Raw genomic sequence first — 8,851 nt, 5'->3', positions numbered from 1 at the left:
TACCTTAAAAATAAATGTGCTTGCTTAGAAAGAGCTGTGTTGTTACTTGTAACTGGCGGTGATGGCTCTGTGATTAGCCTCTGAAGAGAAAGCGGAGTGCGGATGCTGGCCATGTAGGCAGGCTGCCTTGCTGGGGAATATCACGGTATAGTCAGGGAACTGTTCAGCCTGGAAATACCCTAGCCAGAAGGGAGAATGATGTGTGTCTCACGCAAGAGAAGCAGAGTGGGTGCCGTTGCTGGACCATAGAGGGGCAATACAGATGCGGTTGCCCTGAACTGTGGCGGAAGGCACAACTTACGACACTCAGCTGCTGGAGAAGACAGTATAAATTTCAGGGTCAAGTGGAACGGTCGAAAGGCAACTTTATAGATTGTGCATAGGTGTGTAGCTCCTGCTAGCCAGGGCCTCACCTCTGTCAATCTATTACTCAGCAGAGCTGAGAACTCTCCTTTGCGAAACATTGATTCAGTTCAGAAGAAGAGTCTACTGATTCTTAATTCATCTGAACAGGCCTGTCTCATCCTGGATTCCTGATGCAGCCATGGGAAAGGGGCAGAAGATGCTTCAAAACTGAAAAGGGAAGCAAGTCTTTTATGACTTAGAAAAGAAGGAGATTCACACTGGAAGAGACAGGGAGGGATTTATCAGAATGAAGCAGAAAGCCATTCTTTTCTCAATTGGGTCTCACCATTCTTTCTTGGCCACTCTTCCTTGTTTGACCTACAGCTGGGTGGGAAATGTTTTTCCCATCCCATGAGTGTGTTCGAGATTTAAACAAATGTTTCCACCCCAGAATCGGACAAAAAATCAATCATGCAAATTTTCAAGGACCGATAATCAAAAAAAAAAAAAAGGATTGGGTTGATTGGAAGGTTCTGTTTCAATCATTTCAAAACATTTCAGTTTGTTTTAAACATAGGAGATGTTCTCTAGCCTTTGTCTTGACTTAGCATTTCAGGGGTGATTGAAATGAGTGTTAGCAATCACTCATGGGCAATGGCGGGATTGCATGAGCTGCAGGGAAATGTAGAATCTAGAAAAGAGTACTGTCCCGTGCATGATTTACAAATCTCATGTATTTTATAAGGTGGAAAATTGGAGTGAGGGATTAACAGTTTTCTCCGGTTCTTGGAATACCTTTGGAGAAGCTCAGGTTCTTCCAAACTCACCCAGAGGCAGGGCTAACCTGGAAGATGACTGTCCCCTTTTTGGATTCTGACTGTAGTTCATGCTCAAGACTTTGGTGTAGAATTCAGCAGGACTTGAGGGGTTGCCGTAAGATTCCAAGGAAAGTGGGATTCAATGTAACACTCTCACCACTGCTGTTCCCAGCCTCCGTAGCAGCCTGGAGATAGACTAGCTGTTTAAAAGCAACATGATGCCATCTTAGTATCTCTTTCAGCTCATGGTGAAGAGTCACATTTTGGGCCCAGCTGTTCATCCATGGTCTTAACTCAATAGAGAGAACTCTGATGGCTTAAAATGAGAAGAAAGGTCCTTAAAATATCTTGCAGCAGGAGGAAAAGAAGATTTCTGTCACTTGCAAATAAAAACAGGGGCATATGGCTTGGAGTGTACTTAAATATGCTTTATACTCTGTGTTAATTACACAATGGTCCCTGCTAGGGAAAGGGCGGCTTTTGCAGAGAGCTGGTGCTGATGAACATCTCATTTCATCACTCCTAGAGCAGGCCCATCCTGGCCCATGAATAAAGATGTTCCTGGCTGCTGTCCTTGAAGTGGACACACAGAAGGGAAATGAGAAAGACTCTGTCTCAGACAGAATTGGCATGACTAAAGAGGCCAGAAGGGCAGTTCCAGGGAAGGGCATAGACTCCTATTGTTTTGCAGGCAAATAGGATTTATATTATAAGAGCACTTGGCATTTCACCTTTCGTCAGTAGCTTGCAAAAGTGGGAGATGTTATCTCCATTTTACAGATGGGAAAACTGAAGTACGGAGACGTTAAAGGTTACCCAGCAGCAGAGTGAGGACTAGAACCTAGGTCTGCTGAGGCCCTGACCAGAGCACCATCTACAAGGACAAACTGCCTTTAATTGAGGAGCACGTATTGCCGGAGACCCCAGTGACTCCACAGCAGTGTGTGACTAGCTCCCTGCTTGCGTTCTCTATAAGGCATTGATCTTTAGTGTTTGTCTTCCTCTCTTATGGTAACTGTTCAAGCTGGAAGCATTGGGGAGGCCCAAATAGGGTTACCATATTTCAAGTTCCCAAATAGAGGACACTGCCAGGGGGAGGGGAAGCTGGCGGGGGAAGGGGGTGCACAGTTTCTACTGTACAGTTTCTTTCTACTTTGGATATCTAATGTTTATAAATAACAAGTGTAATGGCCTCAAAAATAAATGTGAATCAATTTTAAATATCAGAGGGGTAGCCGTGTTAGTCTGGATCTGTAAAAGAGGCAAAGAGTCCTGTGGCACCTTATAGACTAACAGACGTACTGGAGCATAAGCTTTCGTGGGTGAATACCCACTTCTTCAGATGCATGCATCAAATTTAAATATACCTTTTTAAAGGCAGCCAGTCCTTTCCTACTTTGTCTCTTCCTGTTGTGCCATTTCCAGGTCTGCCCCTGCATGCAGTTCCATGCCCCCAGGAGTTCGGTCTTTGCTCCCTGGTGACCACACGCACCTGCTTCTCTCGCTGTCTGCTGGCTTTGTCCTCACTTTTCTGCCTCACATATACCCCCTTCCCCAGCAATGCCCCAGCCCCTGCACGTGAAGTCAGTCCCAGGGAACTTCTGCTCCCTAAGTTACTTCTTGCTCAGGCTGCCCAGCTCTGAAGGCAGCACCGCCAGCAGCAGCAGCACAGAAGTAAGGGTGGCAATCACGGACATTTGTTCATATTTCAAAAATCCACCCAGATGGAGATTGGAGGACCAAAAAAGAGGTCGTGTCTGGGGAAAACCCAGATGTATGGTAACCTTAAGCCCAGCAGTCATATCACCCCAGTATTGTGATTCAGTCATGTGTGTTGAATCTGTAATCCACACCTACTCAGTCCTCCTCTGGTGGTGACTGGGCCACATAACTGGGGTTAATGAGCCTCCTACAGCAATGACACCAGAAAGTGAGTCATTTAGCTCTGGCAGCAAGGGCTCTTAAGGACCAGAGGTTTCTGGTTTGATCCTAGTTACTGGTGTTGATTCCCTCTGGGAGCATGGTTTTGTAAGCAGCAAGCCATGCAGGGGTTTGAGCAGCATGGACCTCTGAAGCTCTCTGTGATTCTGTGTGCCAGGACCCCAATCCCTGCACCTGAAGTCTCATGGAGTATGCAGGTGTCTGAGCTCACTGCCCGGCTGCCAGAACCAGAGGAGAGATGGCCAGGTGCTGTAAACCACCCTCCAGATGTGGAATTGGGCCAGATGGGATACTGCCTTCAATGTTGCCCCACAATCACGGCACGAAGAGAACACCAGGCCAAGCCGCTGCATTGTTGCAGGAACTCTGGATGAGCCAGAGAGTAGCCTGTTGAGCCCAGTCCAGGATCTATGATTGAATGGACAAGGAGGCAGGTGCAGGGGTGGACTCCTGTATTGACTTAGTGTTGTAGACTCTCTTTGCCACTGAGATGTCTACCTAATAAGAATGTGGTTTTCAGCTCCCTGGCGGTGCGGATCACCTGTGCATGGTAAAAGGCCGGTAGCGTTCTTGTCCAGGAGTGTGAGCACTGCCACAGCAAAGGGGGGATCAAAAGATCAGCCATGGTGTCACACCCTGGTCCACGGGCATGGAATTCCTCCTCTCAATAAAAAGCACACCTTCGAGTTGGCCCTGCATGTTGTTTCCTGTCTGAAAACTCGGCATCAGACCACTGGAGATCATAGAATCATAGAATCATAGAATATCAGGGTTGGAAGGGACCCCTGAACGTCATCTAGTCCAACCCCCTGCTCGAAGCAGGACCAATTCCCAGTTAAATCATCCCAGCCAGGGCTTTGTCAAGCCTGACCTTAAAAACCTCTAAGGAAGGAGATTCTACCACCTCCCTAGGTAACGCATTCCAGTGTTTCACCACCCTCTTAGTGAAAAAGTTTTTCCTAATATCCAATCTAAACCTCCCCCACTGCAACTTGAGACCATTACTCCTCGTTCTGTCATCTGCTACCATTGAGAACAGTCTAGAGCCATCCTCTTTGGAACCCCCTTTCAGGTAGTTGAAAGCAGCTATCAAATCCCCCCTCATTCTTCTCTTCTGCAGGCTAAACAATCCCAGCTCCCTCAGCCTCTCCTCATAAGTCATGTGTTCTAGACCCCTAATCATTTTTGTTGCCCTTCGCTGGACTCTCTCCAATTTATCCACATCCTTCTTGTAGTGTGGGGCCCAAAACTGGACACAGTACTCCAGATGAGGCCTCACCAATGTCGAATAGAGGGGAACGATCATGTCCCTCGATCTGCTCGCTATGCCCCTACTTATACATCCCAAAATGCCATTGGCCTTCTTGGCAACAAGGGCACACTGCTGACTCATATCCAGCTTCTCATCCACTGTCACCCCTAGGTCCTTTTCCGCAGAACTGCTGCCTAGCCATTCGGTCCCTAGTCTGTAGCTGTGCATTGGATTCTTCCATCCTAAGTGCAGGACCCTGCACTTATCCTTATTGAACCTCATCAGATTTCTTTTGGCCCAATCCTCCAATTTGTCTAGGTCCCTCTGTATCCTATCCCTACCCTCCAGCGTATCTACCACTCCTCCCAGTTTAGTACCCAGATGTAGTAGGTTGGTTTCACCTGTCACAGCTCTCCAGGCAGCGTTAACGGTGGTGGCATCTCACCGAAGGTCTGGTGGAGCTATGTGCACGAGCACATACAGAGTAGAGGCTTGGTACAATTCAAGTAGCCACTAATAATCTGAGTGGTCGAATTCTGCTCTGTGGCAACGAGCTCAGTGTGGCAGATTGCCCAAACCACAGAGCAGTCTTCAGCTGGAGCAAACATCAGGGCCAATGTATGAAGGTCCAAAGGGTCTCTCCCCAGGAGATCCCCGATCGTTTTCATCTCAAGGCTGTACGGGAAGAGATCTTCATTTTCAGGTGTTCCAGGGGAGGCCGGTATGTGCAACTACAGTTGAGTTTTATTTCCAAATATGTGACAACTGGATGGAAGGGAAGTAGCCATCCTTGGATGCTGATCAGGATGGGATGATTGGCGAGATGATCGTTTAGATAGTCAGTAGTTGCCCCTGTCTTGGTTTCATTGAGAATTAGTCTCCTTTGCTGGAGGTAAGTGGTCCAAATTCCCAAACCGTTGCTGAGATGCCTTTCCATCATTTCCAGTTTCGTCCTGAGTCCCTTCCAACCCTGATATTCTATGAAAACGGACATCATCAGCATTCACATACTTCTCGGCCTGCTTTTCAGGAAGGTTGTATGTATATGTACTGAACAAAAGGGGAGTCAAAATGGACCCCTTGTGAAAGGCCATTGTGGAGATATTTTAGGAGACTGATTTTTCTCCCCAGTGTACAGGATGAAGCTTTGATTGCTGATCCTTACCATCCGCCTGCAGAAGTCTGGCAATCAGCAAAACATGTTGTGGGCTGCTGTCGGACCAATAAGGACGGCACCAACTCTCTCTCCTCATTGCAATGTGTTTTCAATACCTTTAGTCAGATAAAGCACCTGACACTGGCTGCATCATCCCCCTTGAATCCAGCCCGAATGCAAGGCAGCTGAGGCTCAACTAACTCATTAATCCACGTCCGGATTAGTCTCTCCAACAGCTTGTAGGTAACGCACAGAGCCATTGATCGGGAGCTCTTTGGGTCTGTCAGTGGTTTCCCTCATTTGGAAACAGCTACAGCCTTTGCTCTGCTGCAGTCCTGGGTCCAACGATTCAGAAATAGAAGCAGTCAGTTTTTGGTGATGGGCCCAAAGTAAGAGATAAGCTCCTGCTGGGTGTTATCTAGACCAGGAGCCTTGTTAGATGACAATTAATGTATAACCAGGTGAAGCTCTTGATCACTAAAAGGAGCCATCAGGTTTGTGTCCATACTCGGAGCCTGCCATCTCTCAGCAACCATCATTTTAACTGCATGGCTGAAAACTTTATCTCGATTCGAAGCTCTGCCAGTGGCCACCAGCTGGGTTGCAATGGAGTTTGCTGTGACTGGTTATTCCCTCTTGCCCAGACTAGAACCTGTGCTCAGTCTCTTTTAATAGTTTGCCAGGCTTTGTGACTGAAATGCATGAAGTTCAATTTGGAAACTGTGTCTTTCCATTGTTCTAGCCTGGCCTGATCTCGAGAGTCTGTTACCACTCAAGAAAGAGATCTTGAACTCATTGTGGATAGTTCTCTGAAAACATCCACTCAACGTGTAGCGGCAGTCAAAAAAGGAAACAGAATTCTGGGAATAATTAAGAAAGGGATAGGACAGAAAATATCATGTTGTCTATATAAATTCTTGGTATGACCATACCTTGAATACTACGTGGAGATGTGGTTGCCCCATCTCAAAGATATATTGGAATTGGAAAAGGTTCCGAAAAGGGCAACAAAAATTATTAGGGGTATGGAACGGCTTTCATATGAGGAGAAATTAATAAGACTGGGACTTTTCAGCTTGGAAAAGAGACAGCTAAGGGGAGATATGATTGAGGTCTATAAAGTCATGACTGGTGTAGAGAAAGTAGATAAGGAAGTGTTGCTCACTACTTCTCATAACACAAGAACTAGGGGTCACCAAATGAAATGAATAGGCAGCAGGTTTAAAACAAATAAAAGGAAGTATTTCTTCAAACAACGCACAGTCACCCTGTGGAACTCTTTGCCAGAGGATGTTGTGAAGGCCAAGACCATAACAGGGTTCAAAAAAGAGTTAGGTAAGTTCATGGAGGATAGGTCCATCAAATGGCTATTAGCCAGGATGGACAGGGATGGTGTCCCTAGCCTCCATTTGCCAGAAGCCGGGAATGAGCGACAGGGGATGGATCAATTGATGATTCCCTGTTCTGTTCATTCCTTATGGGGCACCTGGCACTGGCCACTGTCGGCAGACAGGAGTCTGGGCTAGATGGACCTTTGGTCTGACCCAGAAGGGCCATTCTTATGTTCCTTTGTTCTTATGAGGGTGACAAAGGACTCTACTTCTGTCAAAATCTTCCTGTTCATTCTTGGCGGATTTCAATTCCTGATATGGTCTGGCTGCATCAGGTGACCATCCCAGAATGAACTCCCCAAGGTGTATGTAACCCCACTTTCACTGCTGGCTTAGTACTCAGATGATGTGCAAACAGGAGAGGGGCAGCTCACGGTCTTTGGACAGTTCCAAAGTTTCTGTTGCCCAGGCTCCTTTCAGATGCCCAACTCCTCCTCCTGGTGTGCGAAAGAATAAAGCTACCTGGCGGTGCCTCCAGTGAGACAAGGGGGTGACCATACTAAGGCCAGGGTTGCCACACTTGGACTCACAAATAATTCAAACTCACACAAGTAAACAATGAAAACCAATATGTGCAGATTTGATTAAAGAGAAATACACAGTCAGTAAAAAGATTAAATGAATAGAGATATTAATAATGCTTTTTAATTACTGAAGGCTATGCCAGCAAGCACAGGAGCGCACGTGACCCCACACTCCCACAATGTTCCTAAACACCAGCGTCTCCCCCCTCGGCTCTGTCTGTCCCCCATGTCTCAGGTACCCCCATGCTGCATGCGCAGGTGTATTGTAGGCCTGTGAGGAGATGCTGTTAGAATCATACTGGGAACTGGCAATGCAGGGCTTGATGATCCAGGGAGAGGAAAGCCTTTTCGCAGATGCAGATGCTTTAATAGTGCAAGATTGAACCCTACCCGCATCTACCTATAATACAGAGAACTCACTCAGGTTTCTTTTCTGGGTGAACAAGCAGGAGATTGGTGCAGGCCAGCAGGTCCTCCCCAGGGATCTCTGGAGGGGTACTAACCACCTGCTCCCTCCTGGAATGGTATTGACAGTCTCTAAAGCTTGCAATCCATGGGTTCATCTGTAAGCGGGTTGGGTCTCTGGATCCAAACCCCTGGATCTGGTGTGGGCTGGCTGCAGGGTGGCAGGAGGGATGGGCTGCCTCCTCCTGGTATGGGAGGAACGGATTGTCCCCTCCTGAGCCTTTCCTGCAGGCCGAGGTTACACACAGGTCAGCTTCTGGGCCTGAGTGTGCTGTGCTGGCAGGCTGCAGTGAGACCTCTTTTCGTCTTCGCCCTCTGGCGGGTCTCTGTCATGTGCTGGGAATGCCAGGCCAGTCACAGCCTCCCTCCTGCTTTCCTGGGCATGCAGGGCTTTGCACTGGGTCAGAGATTGCTTGCAGTCTGCGTGGCTGGCTTCTGCCCTCTGACTGGCTGGTGGGGACTGCTGATGTCTCCCCTCTTCTCCTTGGTAAAGGGAGAAGGGTTGCCAGAGTGATTGTGTGTGTGTGCGCGTGCGGCCTGCTGCCAGGGAAGTCAAGGGTGCAGGACTCTGTCCTGGACCTGCCAGGGCCCCAAAAGGGGAGTCTCTTCTCTCTGTTGTTTAAAAATGGAAAATTAGGTTTCTAGCACTCACAGTTGCAGAGAGAGGCTTGAAAGCACGGCCCCAAAGCAACATAAAGGTTAAAACAAAACAAAACAAAAGAAACTAAGAAAGCCAACCTGAGATGTATTTTTTTAACAAAACCCCTGCTTTTATAATGCCTTGATTTTTTTGAGGCCTGGGTCATGCTTTTTGAGCCCTTGTGATGCTGTAGCTTTTATTTTAGTCTGAGCAACAACAAAGCTCAAGGCCTTGTTGAAACACTAAAAGGGTTGCCATTTTAGTTATTGCAGTACGGTTAAAGTGGCAGTTCTCCCAGTGTAGATGCAGTAATACAGGT

This window comes from Lepidochelys kempii, chromosome 27 (genome assembly GCF_965140265.1).
Source record: "Lepidochelys kempii isolate rLepKem1 chromosome 27, rLepKem1.hap2, whole genome shotgun sequence".
Lineage (NCBI taxonomy): Eukaryota > Metazoa > Chordata > Testudines > Cheloniidae > Lepidochelys > Lepidochelys kempii.
This window is presented reverse-complemented; position numbering follows the sequence as displayed.